Source organism: Dermacentor andersoni, chromosome 5, assembly GCF_023375885.2.
Source record: "Dermacentor andersoni chromosome 5, qqDerAnde1_hic_scaffold, whole genome shotgun sequence".
NCBI classification, from domain to species: Eukaryota; Metazoa; Arthropoda; class Arachnida; order Ixodida; family Ixodidae; genus Dermacentor; species Dermacentor andersoni.
This window is the reverse complement of record NC_092818.1, coordinates 134141013-134163660: the sequence shown is the minus strand read 5'-3', so window position 1 is coordinate 134163660 and position 22648 is coordinate 134141013. Positions and strand designations below refer to the sequence as shown.

The 22648-nt window shown below is 47.9% G+C and overlaps 1 protein-coding gene across 1 annotated transcript in view; it reads right to left on the bottom strand.

Annotated features, from left to right (window-relative positions):
• LOC126531212 (monocarboxylate transporter 13-like) overlaps window positions 1-21950 on the bottom strand; it is an 85692-nt gene extending 63742 nt beyond the window's left edge. The window contains exon 1 of the mRNA XM_050178646.3: window positions 21521-21950. The gene's annotated coding sequence lies outside the window, so the exon portion shown is untranslated. The remainder of the gene's footprint in view (window positions 1-21520) is intronic.
• Window positions 21951-22648: the final 698 nt, after the last annotated feature.

Below are 22648 nucleotides of genomic sequence, written 5' to 3'. Positions count from 1 at the left end.
CCTTCCCACTCCCCCGCCCCCTTCCCTTCCAAGCTTTTCGCCTCCCATCCTTACCAGCCCAGACCCATTACAGCGTTCGACCTGGGCGCCCAATTTAAACCGCGTCAACACGTGGAGCGGGAGCAGTAAGACTGAATGAATTCTACAGGTCTGAAAACAAAAGAGAACTGGGGAAGCCCTGGGAGGCGCATCCAAATGAATGCGCGTGGGACGTCTTAAATAGAACGACTAAAGCACTAAGCGGAGCTACGGCAAGTCAATGCAACGGCACGCGCTAGCCTTTGTGTCTGTTGCTCCTTCGTTTGCTCCTTCGCTTTGTTTTCTTTTCCCAGCGCGTTGTCTGGCAGCGCGGAACCCGCTGGGTTTTTTTCCGCTGCCTCGCGACTGCCGCATCCTTTGCTCGCGCGACACGCGGTCTCGCGTCTCCCGAGTGGCTTCGCTCATCCTCGGCGCAGTTAGTTGCATGCAGTACTTGCCGTGGTGGCGCGATGGGTATGGCACGTATAGGTAAGGTTAAACGGGATCTGAGTGGAGATGTTGGAAGCAACACGCGTCGGACTACTCCATTCACCTGTATGGCAGAACAATAAGATAATAAAAAATAAATAAATCATAAGCTTGTTTCAAGAATGAGTAAAAAAAGTAAAGGTAAAGACATGGGGACATCTCGCACCGCGGGAATCTGTGTTACGAGAAGCATTTTGCTGGTAGCTGGCTACCCAGCATCGTTTGGTATTGCGCAAAGCGTTACCAGGTAGACCAACGCGTTTGTGCAAGACGAACACCTATGTGTCTCACGCGAGCATGCGTGTGACGACAGAAGCACGACGACGGTGACTGCGATCGTGTGACGCCGACGGCGTGATTTCTACACGATCTTACGATGTGTCGTTTGTTGAGTTTTACATATAGATACTGGCCAAGGGCGTAAGCGAAAGAAACGTGGATTGGGACGTCATCGACTACATGTTGTACAATCGTACGTACCTATACGGCTATGTCGTGTGCTCTATATTAGAACGACAACGGCATTTGCACTCCAGCAATGAAATGTTGAAAACTGTTCGACCAGAGCCGATCATGAAGCTGGTACAACGTAGCACAGTTTCTGCACAGCGCTAGCTGCAACGCGGAGAGTACAGAGGAATGTGGGCCGATCCCAAAAACGACAGTCTGGCACAACTTCTTAAAGCGCGAGCTGTCACAGGGAAAGAACACGAGAAACTGCCACGTAACGCACGTGCCAACAGTCTCAAAGAGCTAGTCGGCTTTGGCACAAGAGGCGTTTGCGTGCGATCGTAGCCTGTGTGCTCAATGGAACGCTCGTACGCATGCAAGACCGAAATGCAGAAAGGAGTTTCTTCAAGGATAAGTTTCACTCAGATTACTATGCACCTGAAGCGCATTTACGATCGAAATGAATATCAGACAGATTGGTATTCACTTTTCATATGCGATGACCATTTGATGCTCATCATATTGCAAATAGTTCCTGAACGTCGGCCATTTCATTCATTGTAATGAATAACTTGCGAGAAAAAAAGACTAAGTTAATCGCGACCTATTGCTTAGAACATTTGTCTGCTGTGTTAGAAGATAAATTTTAATTCCACAGTCGGTGAAAATTTTTTTATTACACGTAGTCGGCCTTCAAGCCAACGCTTAATAAAGACATTTCATCATCATCATTACAGACGGTCGAAACGAGGCAATACAAGAAATACCTGCCTACCTACTGACTTACTGGAAGATGCCTGGAATGAAGCAAGAAAAAAAAAGAGGCTTTAGCACGCACAAACGACAAAGTAATGAAAGCTACGACAGAGTAATGAAATGTTCTTTTACTGCCATCCCAGCCAATAGAAAAATAAATAAAACATCATCAATGAAGACGAGTCACTGCATAATATTGTCCCTAGTATGTCGCGCACACGTCCGTACTTATAAAAAATTATGCAGAAACTCCATCGGAGTCGTCAAAGTGTGCTTAAGCAAGCCCCCAAACTTCATTTGGCCCACCCGTAAACGGCAACCTGGGACACCACTACCATAGGCTTCCCGATGCATATTCTATGGAGCCCTATGTATGTGGGTATCCTCTCTGATCATTCCTTTTTGTTTTGTTTAAATTGTTCCCTTTCACTTATAAAGCTACCAATCATATACTTTAACCCTATTGTAACGATTAAATCTCTTCGTAAATTGCGCATTTTTTGTGCAGATACAATGCATTAAATGTTTCTTGCCAAAGAATGCTTACACATTAAATGTCTTTCACAATGGCTCCGGCATTCTGCTGCAAAGCATGCACTGGTGGCGAGTTCCATTCTCGGCCGTGAATGCTTCATCTTGATGAGGTTATAAATGCAAAAGCGCTGGTGTACTTAGATTTAGGTGCACGCTAAAGGCCTCCAGGTGGTGAAAATTAATCCGGGGCCCCCTCCACTACGGCGCCCCTCACAGCCCTGCGGTCTTGCTTTGGGAATTGAACCCAATGAATGAATGAATGAATGAATGAATGAATGAATGAATGAATGAATGAATGAACTAATCAATCAATCAATCAATCGGGAACTGCCTCTGACGCATGGAGAGGTGCGAGCAAGCGTTCTGGTATGGTGGTGGCGTTAGTGGGCTGTTAAAGCTGCACGTCAGACAACACAAGAGCAATACAAATAGCGTCATATTGAGCTTTCGTTAGGAATTAATTGCACATTGAGCGAGGCCTAATTGCTTTGGAATGTTAATTACTTTGATCTGTGATGCAATGAGGGAGGTTGAGGGCGTTGTTTTCTAACGAAAGCCGCGTTTCAAGAATAGTGCAGGGAAATCGGGAGGCTTTCGCAATGGTGCGACTTATGGAATTGCATCAGAATTGGTCCAAAAATAGGGCCAAGAAACTATGGCTAATGACTGTATTGCGCTAAAGGAAGTGCACTAAAATAACTTGATATTTTTGCCTTCAGGAGCATGGACTGGCCATGGCATTCAGAAGAAAAAGCGTGTCGCACTTCTTGGCAGAACGAAAATTAAAAGGATTCGATTGGTCCACTTGAGGCTCACTTAAACTAATTTAAAAAGGGGAATGAACATGGCGGCATTGGCGTCAGTAGACCAAACGACGTTCGTAAGATATTACGAGCAGTACAGCAGAAAATTAGAATTTTATTTTACTACTACCACATCCAATGACAAAGCTATTCTGTTATAATTTTTAAAGAATTCTAGCGAGTGAGACTGCAAGGCATACCCATTTGAAAAGAATAGTGTGGGAGACACCATGTACGAGATATGCGCCGTCATACTTGCGGTAAAAGTGCACTATCTTTCCATTTGCTTTCTTAACGAAACGACGTTTTATCTACTCAAACACAGAAATAACTAGAACGCCAATGCATGTCTCCGGAAAGTTCGGGAATTAACACCTCGAAACTGGTGCCATAAGGTAATTGGTAAAAAAACTTAGTCAGTCAATTTGTTAGTTAGTCGATATTGCATTTCAATTTTTGGTGCAAGTGATGTCCGCTTCTTCAAGTACACCATCTCATGGATTGTGATTGTGCTATCTGCCACAAGCATTAAAACAATTTTGAAAGTGTTCCCTGAAAACCCGAGATATATATATATATATATATATATATACTCTTGCAACCTAAGGATTTAGGAGAAGCAATTCCCTCTGCGCCCGACAAAGAAACAGCTGCGCCACGGCTTGCAGAAGCACAGACAAGATGCGCCGCATTGTTGCGCGCAGGGATCATGGAGGGAATGTCCAGATGTCGCCTTCCAGGAAACTCTTCGCGTGCTAACTAGAATTCAGGGGCGTGTACCCCCGCGTGAAACAAGCGCCACGGGAATCCGCGTTAATTCCTAGCCATCCGTGACGATCATTTGAGCCTCTCGCTCGAAATCACCTTTCTGTGATGTTCGCATCACTGCTTCGCCTAACGAACGCGAAAGAAAATCTACCCGCTAGCGCCAATCCTGCTTCGCTTTCTCTTGTGCGCGCGTGTGTTATCTTTGAGTTCTCATTCACTGCTGCAGCGTAAGTCACTTCCAGGTTGTCCCACAGTTCGATGACATTTTCACTCGGTCCTATCCTGTAATTTTTGGGGGAGAGGATATACTTTCTTACGCCAAGATGCGCTATACTTTGTTGTCTGTGCTGGGTGAGTTTACGAAGCGGACTAATTAGTTAAACCGCTGTAATTTCATTACACGTCGAACACGCATCAAATTAAACCCACGGTCGGAAGAAAAGTCAGCATCGCTACAAAGCCGCCCCGTGATCCAGGCACCTCGCTCATTCACGGAATTTTCCCGCTTACTGGTTGACTCGCTCACTTACTGACTCACTCACTTGCTCAACTACCCACTCGCTCACTCTTTGTCAGTTCTTCAGTCGCTAATTCTCAGATTCGCACACTTGGTCACCTGCCCATTGACTCGATGAATCAGTCGCTCTGTCGCTCACTCATTCATAAGCTATCCGCATATTGATTCGCCTCATTACCCGACAGCATACTCTCTTGCGCACTCAATCACTCGCTTGCTCACTCACTTACTAATTCACTTAATCATTCTCTCAGCTCACTCGCTCAGCTCCCTCACTCACTCGCTCATTCAGCTCACTCACTCACTCACTCAGCTCACCAATCACTCACTCACTCACTCACTCACTCACTCACTCACTCACTGAGCTCACTTACTCAGCTCACTCACTCACTCACTCACTCACTCACTCACTCACTCACTCAGTTCACTCACTCAGCTCACCACTCACTGAGCTCACTCACTCACTGAGCTCACTCACTCACTCACTCACTCACTCACTCACTCACTCACTCACTCACTCACTCACTCACTCACTCACTCACTCACTCCAGTGTCGGATAGTTCTGCGCGCAACAGCTAGCAGTGCAGGAGAGGCGAAGTGCGCTGTCGCGCTCCGCGGGGACATCAAGGCGGCAAGTTCTGCCGTGCGGAGGCGTGTCTGTTCCGCATGTTGCTTCCGGCACGGTGATTAGGCTAATCACGCCGTCGGCGGGGCGTCTTCGTGAACGACGTTTCTCGCGTGCGCCTAGTATGCGGACATCGAGGCAGGCGCGTGAGCCGATTGCAGGCGTCTTACTTCTGGCTGCTTTTGCTCTTGGGCGACGATGTCTCAGGCGCGCAGAGCGGCGCTGCGAGCTGCCCTGTTGCCATGCGCGTCCCGTCTCCCGTGTATAGCTCGCCGAGCTAATAGCGGGGTCACCTCGCGTCAGTGTGCTGCTGCGTGCGGCAATCAGCCCGTCAAAGTGGCGAGGGGAGCGAGTTGGGAGGGATGGGACTCCCCGTACTCCGCAATGTTTACACGTGCCACGTCTACAGTGATATTACGGAGAGGGCACTCGGTCCTATTTGTCCACGCTGTTTATTTGTCCTCGTACATTTTCTTAGAAAAGCCATCAATATTTAATAGAACATTTGTGTCGTCTCACCGCTCCAAGAACTCAAAAATGGTGGCATCTTCTTTATGGTATTTATATCCATTTTCGGCATTTATTGCAGTCCCAATTAAAAGTATTCATGAAGCCTGAAGCCGTATTCTCTTGAAGCCCGTTCGAAGGCATTGAAAACGGAGGCAGAAGGGCCGCTCTTTGGGCCATGGCTGTCTTCAAAAAGTCACGCGACTTACTTTTGAATTGTTCCGATTAGGGACAAGAGAAAGACTTTGAACATAACGCTGAATGCAAGCTCAACCCTTTGCTAACCAAAACACACGTCATAAGTCGTTTTAGTTCGGGGAGGTATATAAAATTGTCGTGTTTTAACAAAAGGTGCTCCTGCAGGTTTGACAATAAATTCAATATGTTGGTCGATATCACTACTGTTAATTTGAGTTCTTCCTAGCGTCACAAGGCCCTCTACTCAACACTAACCAGCAAATATATTCGCAACAAAGCTTTTTTTTTCATGATGTAACTCATCATCTGTCAGAGGCCATTATCCATAATTATATATATTTAAATATAGAAGGCCGTGCAAGCGCTACTGCGCTTCTTGCGATCTACCAACCTTTGTGAATGTCTCTAACTGGAACGCCCTTCGTGTGTGTCTCCGTGTGCGCATCTTTTTAACCCTTTCCTCTTTGTCCTCTTTCTAACCCCTATCCCCCAACCGTAGTGCAGGATAGCAAACCTGAGACTAATATCTGGTTAACCTCCCTGCCTTTTCTGTTCATCTCTCTCTCTCTCTCTATCTCTCTCTCTCTCTCTCTTTTAAATACGATGGCTGTCTTCACGTGACTTGAATGCTTATGTTACAAGTGGGAAATATTGTTTTGCAATGCTTGCGCCGTGTTTGCAGAAAGAATATCAATTTGGAGGTGCCAGAACACCCCTGCACATAATTCGCGGCTAAAGGGGCTAAAACTCGCACATGAAAGCACAATCAGCACTTAAACATTCATTTAATTGTACTAAGGCACACGTTCAGTTGCGGACACTAATGAAGTGAGAAAGAGAGAGAGTGCGTGCGTGCTTCGTCAAGGCCGACAGCCAGTGCGGCTACGGCCTCGCGCCAATGTGGTCGTTCAGTGATTTCCTGCACTGCCGTCTGGGGCTGAGCATAAAAAAAAGAAAAGAAAAAAGAACCAGCCCAAGCGCAAAAAAAAAAAAAACCACACAGGAGCGCCTTGTTCTCCCATAGCCGTCCTCGCGTTGGTCACTTCTCTGTGTCTCTGCGTCACCGCTTGCGTCCACGGCCTTGGAAGAACGCGCACCTCGCGGGCTTCGCGCGCTCCCCCCCTCACCCCCCACCCCCCATTCCTATCGCTAGCGCCTGCGTTCGCAGCTCTGTCGTCTCGTGATTGTTTCCTTCTGTACTGTAACTGGATGTGTTCTGATATCTTTCTTTGGTCACAACCGTAATCGACCGCAGCCTACATAGCAGAAAGCTCGTCTTTCTTTTTTTCAGACTGTTACCTGCTTGATGAGCTACTTAACATAGCCATGGCTCCATGGGCTCGGCTGCGGGAGGTGCGTGATTCGAACTCCACTGTCAGGGCACCCACTGGTCTGTTAGACTGGCATGCAAGTAGCGCCACGGCCACGCGCCCCGGTTTTCAGGGGGCTTGCGAGAGGCGAATGCAGGCTTTACAAGAATCGTAACAAAGGGGAACACGAGAAGCTAATCCCCTTGGGTGGCTAGTTTGCTTGAGATTTTCGAAGGGGGAATTACAGCGCGTCTGCAAAAAAGAAATTAACGCAGGAAGTTGGGCTAGTTGGTGTTGATGCAGGGAAATATTTGAGGCGTATGGCATTTCAAAAATGATGAATGTGTAACCGCTTCATCTCTGGCACTCACTGATAAAGAAGTGTTGTACCTTGAGAAGAACCTGGTGAATGCGATGTAATGGCCTGTTGTGAGCTCTTATCGGCTTCGTTGCGCATTTGGTTGTCTCCAACGTGGCACATTCGTTTATGCGTCTGTCTGCTCATTTATTTGAGCATATGGTGGCCTAGCTCTTTGCGTGTTTTTCTCAATAAAGCTTGTCAGTACTAGCGCTTGGTCTTGTCCTATCCTTTTCTTTTTTTCGTTTGTATTGTTCACGCTAGTAACTATGTCACAGCAACTGCGAGGAAGAAACCGTGCAAGAGGACACACATAAATAGTGTAAGCACACCTGCACTGTTTCTACATATCTTTATGTGTGGTGTCCCCTTTCCTTGTATTCGTGCCGGTAATCCCTTACTATAAGTAACTTCGATTTTGAAAACCTAAACTTACGGAACGTGGCGGCATGAAGGCCCGCTCTTATAGTCCTCTCGACAGTGACACCACTACTGGTGCAATCTACGACCTGGACGTCTCCATCTTCAGCGCTGACTTGCCTATTCTAGTGAAGCCAGTCGTTGATGGCTTCGCCATAACTCACGTGTTTTGACTCGGCGCATTCCGCTGTGTGAAGGTAATTTTCAAGGGCGAATCTCTTCCCTCACACGTCAAGGTGGGCCACTTTAGACAACCACTGTCTGACAACCACTAGGCCACTGCAATGTCGCAATTGCATGAGGCTGGGGCACGTAAGCATTGTGTACGAGAACAGGAGAGTTTGCGCGCGCTGCGCAGAGCCCCACGCTGCAGATTCCCTCTGTAGCTATATATGGTTCTCGAGTGCCCCAGGTGCATTGGGTCTCATGATGCTGCCTAAAATCAGTGCCCCAACATGAAGAACGAAAGGGATGAGGTCTTGAAGCATATGGCGAGAGACCGTTCGTCTCGTCGGGAAGCTGTTCCGGCTCCTAGAAAGCGACGCTCCTGACGCCGTCGGACTTCAAAGAACACAGATGCCTCTGTGAAGAGCGCTCCACAGCCGAAAACTCCTCCTACTCTACCCCCTAAGACTGGCGGAGTCGAGTCTAAGGTCGTGCCGTACAACACCACTGTTGAATCTCAGCCCGCGCTACCAAAGCAACAGCCCCCACCACAGCTGAAGCCACAGCCGAAGCAACAACTGGAGCCACGACCGAAGCCACAGCTGGAGCCACAGTCGGAGCCACAGTCAAATCACAGGATACCGCAAACCGCGGTAGAGTCCACAGCGCCGACTCTCGATAAATTGTCCGAAGGACACCGGCAACTGGTTGTGATGCTTCGGTCCCTCAGAAATACCCTTCGTGTACTTTTCAGCAAGTTGAATACTCCGTCAGCGTGAAGTGCAGTGCAAGTGCTGGATGCTCTTAATCCAGTGCTTGCAAGTCTCGAGTAAGCCCCATAGCTCACACGCAGCTTCCTATACGCGCAACGACCACTGGCCGTTCAGTCGTCCCAGATGTCATCAACGCAGATCACCAGCTATGGAACTCCACCTTGGTGTTACGGTGCTTCACTTCACAAACAGTCATCACTCCCTTCTTCTTTTCTTCTTTCTATTCCTCCTTTCCTTTGCCGCAAGTGTAGGGTAGCAAATCGGACGCTCGTCTGGTTGACATCCCTGCCGTTCCTCTCATTGGTCTCTCTCTCTGTCTCTCGCACCAGAGCGAAATCACACTGACAGCGACATTCACCTGCGTTTCATTTTTAATTGCTGCAGTCTGCATATTTCGAGTGAAATATATATCCTTCAATGGGGCAGCTATATCATCTCAGCTCGATAAGTTTGCGGGATATGACATCACGGTAGTTCCTCTGACGCATGCGGCCTTGTTATTGTGCGTTGATGCAAAACGAGCAATCAGTCAACAAATCTAGCTTTCTTTCATGAACATCGTAATCGGGCCATTGCCTTGTGTTAGCAAACAATAACTTCTGTGGCATAGACCAAGCGGTGCGTAAACCTTAAACGTATGCCCAGCCAGGATTCCTGGAACCTTGACTGCGATCGAGCACCGCAATGTTTTGTATCCCGTAACGGCTACCAGCTACGGAAAAAAAAATGCTATCTGAGCAGGATATAATTGCTTATTTGCCCCTTACACATTGTCATAAGGGAGCGAAAATAAAGTGAGAGTGCAAAGTTTTCCGAGTGTGTATTTTATATCGTTTATGAAAGACATGAGCAGGACTATCTTACCAAAATCGGAAAGCAATTCTAACAGCTGCTACCGCGACTTCTCCGCACGAACATCGGTGCTGCAGTGAAACACCTCCTCCGGGAATCACTGTTGTACTAATTTTCTTGCCAGTTAGTATCATCGCATAGGCCCCACACGAGCGTGATTTTTTTCCTTGTTGAGATACAGGTCTTGTTCATTTAATATTTTCTTTTGTAAAGAATTTCTAGAAATTACGGAAAATATATTTTTTTATTATTAACTTTCCCTTAGCGCCATTCTATAGCTCCACCTTTTCTTGTTTTTTTCTTTTTTATTTGGCTTTGTTATTGATAAGATACAAAGGCGACATTAACGCGTGCACGCAGTGCCGGCTCCCCCTTGTCCCATAAACGAAATGCAGTCATACACATTGCATACAACTTCAATTTTTTATAACCCTATGCACATACAGTGACATATTTTCCTGCGCTTGTCTCTTTGATCGCATAAGTAAAACGGATGCTGTGAGATCACGCCCTATCTGCAGCTATCCTGGCTTGCATGCTGGCATATCTTTGAGACAAAAAAATACTTCTCTAATGAACTAGCTTCGAGTGGCGCTAAATGTCGAGTCTTTCGAAGGAACCGTTTCCAGTAATTTCCGAAAAAGAAATGAATGAATTAATTAATACATAAATAAATAAACGCAGGCATATATCTATATATATCGACGGCTAAATGCGCTAACTTAGACATGCAAGCCTCTTAGCCTTTTCCTTTCAACCTTTCATTTCTACGCATTAGCATTTTCCACCAGGAAAATTCCACTCCAATTTCCTTCGCAGCTTTCGTAATTGACAGCGAGTTGCAGCTTAGGCCACAATCAAAAGCTCATATATCGACACACGCTCGGAAGCATACGTCTAGAGGTCCGAGCGCTACTTTATCGCGGGGCACATGCCACGTATATGGTTTTATCGAAGAAGCCCCCGTTCGGCTCAGACAGCATGGTCCATTTCTGCACACGTCAGCTGGCAAGGATTCTGGGAGACGTGCGAAAACCGACAAGGCGACTTGAGGGATCACCCGTGAGACGATAAGATTGTTGCCTTCTAACCCCAAGATTGGGGTTGCGCCGCGCATTCGACGCTGTCGTAAACCTCGTTCTTGCCTCATTTCTCTCAGTCAGCGTTGCTTGTTTCGTTGCGTACGTTTTTTTTTCTAGGGAAGCTAAATAGGGCGAAATTAAGCGCGCTAGTATATGGCACGTGGGCTGCGTGAGCAGTCGTCCACGGTTTAGCACGAGATGCGCGAAACGTTCGCGTGAGACCCGAAGGCCACACGCATCAACGAGAAAAGTAAACGTTACGCTAGTCAGCCGACAGCCGCATTTACGGAAAGGTGACCTTTCTTTGGGGTACACGTGGTCAAGATACGTATAAAGAGAGGCCCGCGGAAGATAAGCGAGCGAGAGTGTGGCTGGTCGTAATGCAATAAGAAGACAAGCGGGGCAGCGGGACGTTGAGATGGCCGTAGATATACTGGGTTAGCTTCCCAGCAATGCAAACGACTGTCAGTGGTAGGTGCTTGCACCCCGACAGGAGACAACGGTCGCATTCGACCTACCGCCAACAAGGGCTCCTATACAGTCCGTACTACACTATATGGCATGAACTCCTTGCGGCGAAAGGTACGGGTCATGTCAGCCAATCGGAAAAAAGAACGACGACGAAAGGGTCCTCCATTGTGCGCCCCTGAGCACGTCACGCTCCTCGCGAAGCTGGCCAAACAAAATCCCGGCAGAAAGATTACAAGCCGTATTGTGGGCGAGCCCTGTTCGCTTCTGTGGAACACGTAAGCGGCTCTCGTTACTAATTAGCTGACACAAACGCTAGCCTTCGCTGCATTGTGCTGATGAGATTGAGCATAGATTACATTTCAGCTAACGGTGTTCGGCGCCCGCGTCTGGTACTGCCGACCTTTGTTAACCATATATGAGCAATTGTTTCCATAGCGGCTTCGTGCTACATTATAGAGTACTTCTGATGAACGTATCTGGTTAACGTATGCTTTTGCAGTTATCTCTTAAATTCGTTATCCCGCCAAGAACGGTTAGACTTCCGGTTAAGCCAACTGGTGGAGCTATGCCCCCTGAACAGGCTCTAGTCAGACCACAGAGCAAATATTCTTTACCTGCGAAATGTCCTTCTTTTTTCTCACGAAGAATGTCAAATTTTAGGGGAGAGGACTTTTCCATTTCATGCCAGCCTAAACCTTACGAGAACGTAATAATGTCAGAGCTGTTGATTTGGACAATACATCCAACGCTCTCGTGCTCCAACGCTATTCCTTACGCTTTCCTAAGGAAAACGAATTTGTAACCACGTGCACTACCCACCCTGAGGTGCAGTAGCGCAGAAATATAAGCTAACGTAAGAAATAAACATGTTGTGCGCAGAAGAAACACCACACAACAAAAAGTATAGTGTGCGTCGGTCTCTATGGCGTCTTGTGCGCGCAACATCTTTATTTCTAAAAATCCCCAACTGTAGCTCAACGCCAAGTCGTTTTGTAATTGACCAACTATAGCTTGACGTTTACTGTCCGTTCCTTTCGGACCAGAGCGTGCGCACAACGTTCATGTCAGAAAGGGAAGGCAGAACGCTCTCCTGCCTCCGGCACCGAGCCGATTGAGCGGAGCGTTGACGGTGCCTCCACTTCGCTTCGTCGCGTTTTTGCAGCCAAACACACTCCGCGTCTCTGCAGACCCTCTAAGCCACCACGTGTGAGCCGCGCATGGGCCGCCGATGGCGAGGAAGCATGATGGCGGCGCTTACGTAACGGATGGCGGGACTTGAGCATCCGTACAATCGCCATCGCAAAAAAAAAAAAAAAGCGTATAGATTCTGAAGCCTCGAGTTTAGGTCAGCGCTAAGCTCTGTCACCGGTGCTCACTCCAGTGCAGGCTGACGTGCACCAACACTCCCTGACAGTCACTCCCGTTGACCGGCACTCGCTGCTGTTCATACTCACGTCCCGTGGGAGGACCGCTTAACGTAACGTACCAACTCTTATCGCACAAGAAGCAGTGCTCAAGATTACTCTTCGCTTGAATCCGACTTGCACAGCTCAACATGCGCCTCTACGAACGGTTTAATTGATCTAATAAGAGACGGTTCAGGTTATCCATAACATGAGCTGTAAAGTGAGCTCACTTTGGTTTTGTAGACACAGGGCAAACGTGCTCGACTCAAGAGCACGATATAAAGCGGAGTTGAACGAGAAACGAGAACTTGCTATGACACAAGACTGCAGCCTGACATGCGCTCCCATTTCGGCAAACATTTATTCCGTAACTCTAGAAAGCTTACCACTCGTTATGTGCTATTGCGGAGACGCGACGCACGTCCTACAAGGTATTGAACTTGTTGCCTTTCCTTTGAAAGAGTCTAAGGAAATGTTTGAGTTTGAAGGAGGTGCCGGATTTTCTTCTGTGGCTTATGTGTAAAAGCGCTGGAAATACTGCGATCAGAAAGGACACGACAAGGCTGTTCCCAAAGCTCAGAAATCTGGATGTTCGGATACAAGTCCCGCACGACTCGCACAGGCCGGCTTACTCACTAACCGGTACACTGACTGATACTCGCTCAACATTGTGCCGTGAGTATCAATGTGGTTGAGCATCAGGGGGCTTTAATGGGCGTGAGTATGAACAGTAGCGAGTGCCGGTGAATGTGAGTGACTGTCAGGGAGTGTGAATGAAGTACCCAACCTTCAAAGATAATTGTGAGTGAGTATACGTGTGAGTGCATACATATTCTGCCGACCTCTTCTCATGAGTGCAACGCCACGAACACGTCATTCGCGTACATGGACACCTTAGGTCTTATTTGTCGCCTTCTTGGAGATTCCCAAGCCCTAACTTCATCATCAGCAGCATAATCCTTTTACTGCACGTAGTCTGAGCAGCGACGGTTTTGGCAGTCTGGTAAAGCATTGTAGCTTCTTCGAGGAAGAAAGCAGTCATTATTTAGGTAAGTCTACTTCAACGTATAGCATGGATGTATAATGTACTTTTTTTAATATAGGTTAAAAGATGCACGGCCATATTTCTGCGTTGGTTTGAGTTTTACACGATGTTTGAGTCATACACGCGATTTAAATATACAAAAATAACAATATCTACATGTACACTTTCATGTTTAAATACACATGTTACATCTGAAAACCAATAAAGAGTATAAAGAGTACATAATAAAATTACGTATTAAACGGGAAAATGTTATACACGCATAGATGCACCTACGCATTCTTAATAAAAAAAAAGATCGACAAACCACGGAACCTATCTCAATTCGCACATAATTCACATACGCTATGTACCGTCTCACATATTTAAAATCCTCATCAGGTGTCGAATAAGAGATATTGTTGGCAGGAACCAACGTTCCGTCAGGGAGCTTTGCCTCTGTCCTCGACGAAGAACAGTCTCCCTCTCGAAACGTTGGTTTCGATCCGAGAGAAATCTTTGGTCGAACCACTGTTCATTCAAGTCTCCACGTCCTGGGAATCTTTTCTTTGCGTGCGGTAAATTGTGAATCATGTACTCGTTTTTTCTTTCTCCGCCGCCGCGGGTTTCTCTTCCTTGTGCGCTGTTTTTCGACGGTTTGGCTTTGCTCCGACAACATTCGTGCGAAAACATTTGCTTTTCGCAACTCGCGCCCACTGCTTCTTCGGCAAGATGCGTTGACAACCCGATACTGTAGTCAGCACAGGAGTTGGCGGTATCGCAAAAGGAGCTCTCAAACGCGGAAACCCTGGCGCTTTTATCGAGGATACGAACGAGTGGGTCTGCTATGCTGCCGTTATCGCGAATCGTGCCTGCAGAGGTCGAGAATCGGACACGCGCTCAGCGAAGGAGCCTTTCCTGCTATCGATCCCTGCTTGCGAGCCCGTTATCGACACTGTCCTCGGGTCAAGCGTCGTGGTCGCATCTCAGCCGGACCGCTCGTCCATCCGTTTGGCACGACGTAAGCCCCGTATCGAGAGGCCTCAAGAGCCGTTGCAGCCTGAGATCGAGGGTTTGCAACTGCCGCAGAAAACCTCGTCGAATAGAAGGGCACAAACTTTGCTAAATATTGCTTTGAAGATTTCAACAAAGTTGAATTATTTTATAATCTTGCGTTCTGCGAAGGATCCTCTATCGCTTAACCTTCTATAACTGCGAAGTTTTTCTCGGTGTATTTCTGCAGAGATCCCTGAGGTACCATCAACGAATATAAATGCCACTGTGTTTGCGGTGTGTGTGTGCGGGGGGCGGGCGAGGGGGGGTTGGAGGGAGAGGATTCTGGAGGCTTCATTTACTGTTCGCGGTAAGCCGTCATGAGACGTACAAAGACATTCGCCGTCCGCTATGCTAAGGTTACAAAAATCTAAATTGTCACGATGACAGAAACAGTGACCGAGATCCTCGTGAGTATGACCGATGGGCATAGCACTGAGGTGTCGTAGTCAAATTAGCGAGATCATGTTCGCCTCATCGTAAAACACGACCGGCGGCAATCGAGACCGCATTGCCACCGGTGGTTGTTTCTGCCGAAGACAGCTCCATATATATGCTTAAGTCGTAATCTCCGATTGTCTTGAATACTGTGGTTCTCGATAAATGTCCACATTCCTTCTGGACGCTTTTCTTGAAGATATGAAAGCCGAATTTTACAGCGAAGCTGTGTATGGCTAGGGTTCCATGCATTTTCGTTCTCCGTGAACAGAAACTATCATCATGAATGGCTCATACCCCCGTAAGACAGAGACCACAATCACTCAGCAAAGTGAAGCGAACAGTGCTTAAATTCTTCCTAAACGCGCATACAACATGCAGAACAGCATGTCGAAAATTCAATGTCTCTTACTCCCGTGAGCCCCGTGAGAAGGGAGGCAGACCCAAAGATTGGAAGCCAGTCTCCGAAAGCAGCATCAGCCTTCGAACTTGTGACGGGGAGGTGGTACCCAGGGTAGACGTAATTCGGGTTCTGCGCATGTTTGTCGAATTCAACGGCGGGAACGGAAGCGCTCTCTGCAAGATCATCGCAAAGACGGACAACGCTTTCCGCCTCGTTCGCAGAATTGCAAACCGACACCGAGGCATGAAGGAAAACAATCTCCTCAGGATGATCAACGGCTTCGTACTATGCCACTTCACGTATATGATTTCTATGCACAAATGGCTCAGAGCGGAGCGAGCCAAGCTTAAATTATGGGGTTTTACGTGCCAAAACCGCTTTCTGATTATGAGGCACGCCGTAGTGGGGGACTCCAGTAATTTTGATCACCTGGGGTTCTTTAACGTGCACCTAAATCTAAGTACACGGGTGTTTTCGTATTTCGCCCCCATCGAAATGCGGCCGCCGTGGCCGGGATTAGATTCCGCAACCTCGTGCTTAGCAGCCCAACACCATAGCCACTAAGCAACCACGGCGGGTCGAGCCAAGCTCAACGCTGTCATCCGCAGAGTAGTCAGAAGGGCTCTCGGCCTTCTGACTCAGGACCCATACCGAGGATCTCCTCAAGCTTGGGATACATGACACCGCCGAGAAGACTGCCGAAGCCCAAGAACGCGCGCAACTAACTTGCCTGACCACCACAGCGGCAGGTAAACGCATTCTCCAAAATCTGGGTTACCACCCTGCGGGATTCCCCATGGTCAGTACCCCGATCCCTAGGCGCATCCAAGACAAGATTGAAGTGGCCCCCGTGCCCCGAAATGTCCATCCCGTCCACAACGTGGGCAGACGCAAGGCCAGAGCAGCAGCGATCCTCAAATAGATCAAGCAACAAAGCATCAGAGCAAGCTTCGTCGATGCCGCGGAGTACAGCGATGGGCAGACCGTTGCCGTCGTCGTGGTCGACTCCAGCGGCAAGATTTCCAATAGCGCCTCGATTCGCACTTCAGACCCCGAATTCGCCGAGCAAGCCGTCATCGCCTTTGCCCTGCTAGATGGTCGTGGGTCCGAGATCTATAGTGATTCCGAAACGGCAGTTAGGGCTTTTCAGAAGGGTTGCATCGCCGAGCAAGATTCTCGTCTTCTTAATGTCTCGAGTCCGTATGCGCTCACGCATCATTTGATTCACTGGTTTCCCGCTCACGTAGGGTCGGTCGAGGATGCTCGTCCGAACCTTCTCCCGAGGCTGCGACGTCACTGACGGCGCTTCCTCTTGGGGGGAGGGGAATCGGCGAGGACCGCCGATTCCCCTCCCCCCAAGGGCTATAGGGACGCTCCCGCTACTCACAACGAGGTTATGAAATTCTTCTACAAGTCTATAAGGTTCTTTCCACCCCCTCAGGCCAAGTTGAATAGGGCGCAGGCCGTTTCTCTTAGACTGTTACAGACCGGCACATATCCGTGTCTGGCGTTGTACACGCTTTCACAACACGTATATCGCGACGGCACCTGCCCGTCCTGCGGGCAGACCTCCACTCTAGCACACGTGCTCTGGGAGTGCGGGTCGAGATACCCCAAATTCAGCTAGGAAGACTGGGACTCGCTTCTGCGTAGCCCCGCTCTAGACAAGCAAATCCTGGCTGTACGGCGTGCCCGCTACCGGGCCAGTGGGCTACACCTGCCGGTCCCGACGTGGGACTAGCTGGGTGCGCGACGAGTTCGCGTCCTCGCCGGACGTCCAATAAAGTTCTTTCACCTATGTCCCCGTGAGTAATGGCTCATACACCCGTAAGCAAGCCGAAACTGCAATGACTCATAGTCCCGTAAGGTTCATGATTGCTCACTTTGCGTGAATTAGTTGCGCTAACACTACCCTTGTTATCGTTGTCGGTGATTTCAATGTGGATGTGTCGGTACCCAAAAGGGAGCGGTTTAAGCGTTCCTTGTTGTAGACATATTCATTGCAATGCCACACCGATCTGGCCCAACCAACCACCCAGCGGCGTACGTGCATCGATTTGACATGAAAGAATATGATTGCAGTTGTGAGTGAGATAATGACCACTGATCAAGACAATAAATCCAAGACAAATAAAGAATACGATTGCAGTTGTGAGTGAGATAATGACCACTGATCAAGACAATAAATGAGTGTGCATACCTTTCATCGCGATGACCACCCAACAATACAACGAGTTCGTACCTTTGTTCAAAATTATGTGTTGCCTCCGTGTCGTGTGCTAAACAGCTTAGCTGGTCAACCACTTTCCCAGAGTGGAATGGCTCACGATTTTTAAAGCTGCATATACCCGCTTCTAGCGAATCCATTAAAAAAATATTTTTTTTCGACGTTAACTGCCGACATACTGCCCTGAGGAGGGAGCGAGTGGTGAAGTCTGTATGGTACGTTACTTGGTACGGCATAGGATACTGCGTAGCCAAGCGATTTCGTCAAGAGAAAGCATCGTCATGACATCGTATAAAGACAGGATTTGCCAATACTGTACTTTGTGCAGTTATACAGGGAACATCGAACAATGTCTGTGGTCGCGCCCACACTGCCGCAAGGAAAAGGACGTTCTTCTCGAGAACTTGCAGAAGAAATAACTTACGCATGCCTGCCTGCAAAACGTTCCTTTTCCAGAACTCTTATAGCCCTCAAGAAAGCTTCTCGTCTCCTTGGAGTCCTAAGAGGCACTGATTTGCTGGACGTGTGGTTAAATGCACCAAAGTCATTTGAACGGGTTCAAAGGCGACGCATTTGCTAGCTTCGATCGGCAGGCTAAGCCCACCGATTGCACACTCCTCCAGATAAAGCCTCCGCTTTTTCTATCATTAAAGGGGTATTGACATATTTTCTTAGTATTCCTTTTTTTTTCTTTAGACATAGGTTCTAGACCTCTAAATCCTAGAAACAAACAGTGATAAACCTCCGAGTGCCGTCAGTAACTTATATAATAGCTTACCTTCAGCCATATTTGGTTGCGTTTTCCCAGGAGGAGATTCTGTTGTGACTTCACTACACTTTACGTGGACACGTGGCAGCAGAACGTGGGAGCAACGTCACGTGGGGGCGACGTTTGTACACTCGCTCCAGCTCGCTCGGTCGTCTCGTGTGCTGCTACTCCTTGTGAGGGCCGATGTAGCAGCATAGCGGAAGACGGAGCGAATGTCAAAACGTCTCAATGTCCAGCTCCCACGTGACCACATGCTGTATCGCGACCTCACAACACAGCAGAAATGAAACCGAAACTGGCTGCAGAAAAGTTATTACATGAAACTGTCCAGGGTGTGCTGAGATTTGCGAGTATTTTTTTGCTGGTGTTGGGAGGCGCCGGACTTTCATTTAAAGCTAGAAGACTCGAAAAGATCGTGCTAGTGCCACTTTAAACATCCTTTGGTACCTGCATTTTGCTACGGTTCACAAGCACCACCACCACAGAGCAAAAAGAAAAACGAGTAGCCAAGGACTGTAATGGACGTAAATGTTAGTGATAATTATAAATAGACAGAAATAGTTCAGGCGTTAGCATCGGGGAAGCAGGCATAGACCAAAGCTTCTCAAGAAAGCAATTCCCAAAACAAATGACCAGTATAAGTCTGTTTAAAAAGGCCAGTCACGGTTCCTAATATTTTTTTGAGAGTCCTTGAGTCGATACAAATCGCATTCACGTGAGGTTAATAAGAAGATCGCTCTTCGGGACACGCATAACATATTAGCAATGAATGCTACGCATTTCTTCACAAACCAGTACAGGGTCATGCAGTATAGGGACACATTTACCTGAGTCGCATACGAGCAACCATAGGTAAATGCAAAATGTTCAGATATTAGGTAATATCCCATTTCGATATTCGAAACTACTTTTTCTTGAATTTTCTTACTTGATTCTGTCTGGAAATAATCTTATTTGAACCACCGTATAGTAAAAAGAATAGTAATTCCCTTCGTCACAGTGTCTTGAGAACGGTCGAATATAAATGGTAGCATGGGATGAGCTAAGATTGTCCCCCGCGTAGGCGCAGTGCATTCTCAGCTTTCTTCAGCGAAAGGCATAGGATGGACGACTGTGTGCACGTTAAAAAAAAAGAAAGAAAAAGGAAAAATACTGCAGACTTTTGTGAACACAAAGAAGCTGCCCTTATAGCCAGCTCTGTACTTGATTTCTCATCCATATTTAACATATCGCAAGCGTCAACGTTCTGTCCCCACTTCAGGTACATCGCCTCAGTAAAGCGTAAAAGAGAACTCGCGTCACGGACTACAAGATATCAATGCACCAAGTATGCTCACGCTATTCTTCAGTCACTTGATCGAAAGAGGTGAGCTCTGTACTCTATCTCGCAAGTCGTTTGCAGCACTGTAGAAGCTGAAATACTCCTTAGCCAATCGGAAGGCCGAACGCCCCTTGAGATGTGTTTAGCCGCGCCGCGTCTTCTGCTGACTGCCACAGTAATTCCCGGTATACAACGTGCACACGCAAAGGTACTAATATGTCACGCATCGCTGTAAAGTATCATCCACCAAGCCAAAATAAAGCTCTCTAATCCCGCCAATAATCAGACAGTTACGCCAGTAACTATATTCTGCTGCGCAAGGGTATTACCTGTGTACGCCTCATATACCTTCGGTAGCACTGGAAACGACTTGTGAGATGTAGTATAGGCGACAACCTTGTCGCGGCAATTAAAATTTTATTGCTACTTCAGTGGGAATACTGCTTAGTATTAAGGCTACGATACGTTATCAGCGTTGAATAAGGACAATTCTTTGTTGAGTGGTTATAGCGAAATGTGTGCTGAACGTAGAGTTTGCGCAAGTATTTATCTCTTATCAGTTAGCGACCTCCAGTCATTCCTTTGAAATTTAGTGTCATGACTTGCGGGAACATAGGCGTAAATACCGATTTGTTTTCTCTTCGCTTCCCTCAATTTTTGCTAAGTCGAGTGCCGGTTTTTGCTGTGGTATGATATGATAACAGGAAATTCCCCCTTCCATTCCCTTCATTTACTGTTTTGATAAATGCAGCAAAACTTTTTCTCTTCATCATCGAATGAGAAAGAGAGAGAGAGAGACAAAAGGGAGGTTAGCCAGTGCAAGTACCGGCTGGTTGCCCTGTGCTGGGGAGAGGGGTAAAGGGAATAAAAGGAGAAAGAAGAGAAAAACTGAAAAAAATTCACACAGTAACGCGATGCCACACGCTACAACATTCAAAGACGGTCGCACAATTCACAAGCCCTTAAAATCTTCAGCAAAGCCCATAAGGCTTTGAGTCACAAAACCCGTCTGGGTCAGTGTCCTAGATCTTTTTGTTCTGTGAAGGGGCGATTGTCCAGATTTTCGGGCGCGGTCACGAGCAGTTTTCTTGGCACATTTTAACGGCAGTCACAACATGTTAAAGTGAACATAACTGATATTATCCTGGGAATTTTAGCCCCAGGTTTGTTTCCTCCTAGGCTATCTTTCTGCTGGCAGTTTAGTCGGCTTGTTTCAGGAGAGAAGCCCACTACGAAAAATCAGTATGTTTGCTTGTTGTCGCGCATTGACCAACGCGCACGATCTTCCTGTGAACGATGAACAAGTATTAAAAAGAAAAAGTCAGGGAGTGAAGTACTATGCAAGCCCAAAGCAGGCTTACTGTTCGCACGGGTGCATTGTTGGAAAAGCATGTTTACAGGACCAATTCGCCCGCGAAAGGCGTCAGAGGTGGCTGTTGCTTGCCTGCGCTTGGGCAAGCACTGAAATCTCCGCGTTTCACCAACCTCTTTTCTTTTTTTTCACTCGCCTCACCGGGGCTTTGTATATTAGATTTAAAACAAAAGGAAACAAACTCGCTAGCAGAAAACGAGAAAGAAAAAAAATATATAGCGTTGGTGCCCGGACCGCGAGGCATGCCCGTGGAACTGCCTTCGTCGCCGGGAATCTTGGCGCGGCCTCAACTTCACCTCTAGAGAGCGTGCTGTCACTTCGCAAGAGAGAGAAAAAAAAGCGTGTGGCAACCTCCTGCGGTTGGTGGCTGTTTGCATTTGCCGAGACCACTCGACGTGTGTAGCGCTTACCTCGATGCCGATAAGCCCGGCTGTTGCCTCCGGGTCTGCGACGCACAGTGCCGAAGCAGCCGGGAACTTCCGGTGATGTTAAGCAGCAGGTGTGACGGAAACTTGGCCCGGTCGTCCGCCGCGGCGATCACGGCGAAAAAAAAAAAATATATCCCAGCGTGGCCTGTGCAGGTGACGGCAGTCAATTGCGTGTAACTCCACGCTGAGCTTCGTAAAGAAGAGAGAGATAGAAAGCGAAAAAAGAAATTAATAGGGAACACCACACGGAGTAAGAGAACGCTGTACGTCTCGCAGGAGAAGAGGCAACGAGCTCGGACTCTTCGCTTCTCATGCACGCTGGGGATAAGGCTCAGCCACGCGCTCGCACGCACGGTCCGGCAGCGGAGACCTTCGCGAGGTCTTGGAGCGTAGCTCGCCGCCAACGGATGGCGATGCTTGTCCAGGGCCCGGCCGACGCTTGGCCGCACGCGCCCTGCCGTGGCGGTCCCCGAAAGCTGTCGTCACGTGCGCGAGGCCGGCGGAGTCGCGTGACGCGCCGGCGCGAGGCGCGAAGACGCCGCGTTTTGCATCGCCGCGCGCGCGCGCGCGGTTAAACCAGTCTACGATGCAGTGACGGAGTGAGAAGGACTTGAAAAACCCTTGTCAGGCTTCCCTTGTGACACTTTGGTTCTTTCGGCCTTCGATGGCTCATGAAAGGCTCGAGGGAGAGTAGGCCGTGTTCGACAGAGGCGAAAGAAGCATGAAGAACACAAAGTACGCGGACAGCTCGGCCCGTATTCTCCAAGACATTCTTACGACAAGACTGTTCGTAGGGGTTGACGCCAACGAATTTGAATGTCGGACATATTACTAACGAAGGTGACGGCCAGCTGCAGATGGCACCTTCGAACGAAAAGCTTTCTGAATTCGACCCCTGCAGGACACGCGTCTTTCTCAAAACTCAAGGTGAATCGTTCGGACGTGTAGGTCTCAGTAACGGGAATAGACTCGAAGCAAAAAAATAAAGTAAATAATATGCTCGAAAAGTTGTTCAAGTTATTACGACGAGCGTTTGTTAAAGATCAGGCCCGAAAAACTCTGCCGTGTAGTCATAACTGTAACCTTGTTGCTAAATTAACGAATTTCAAG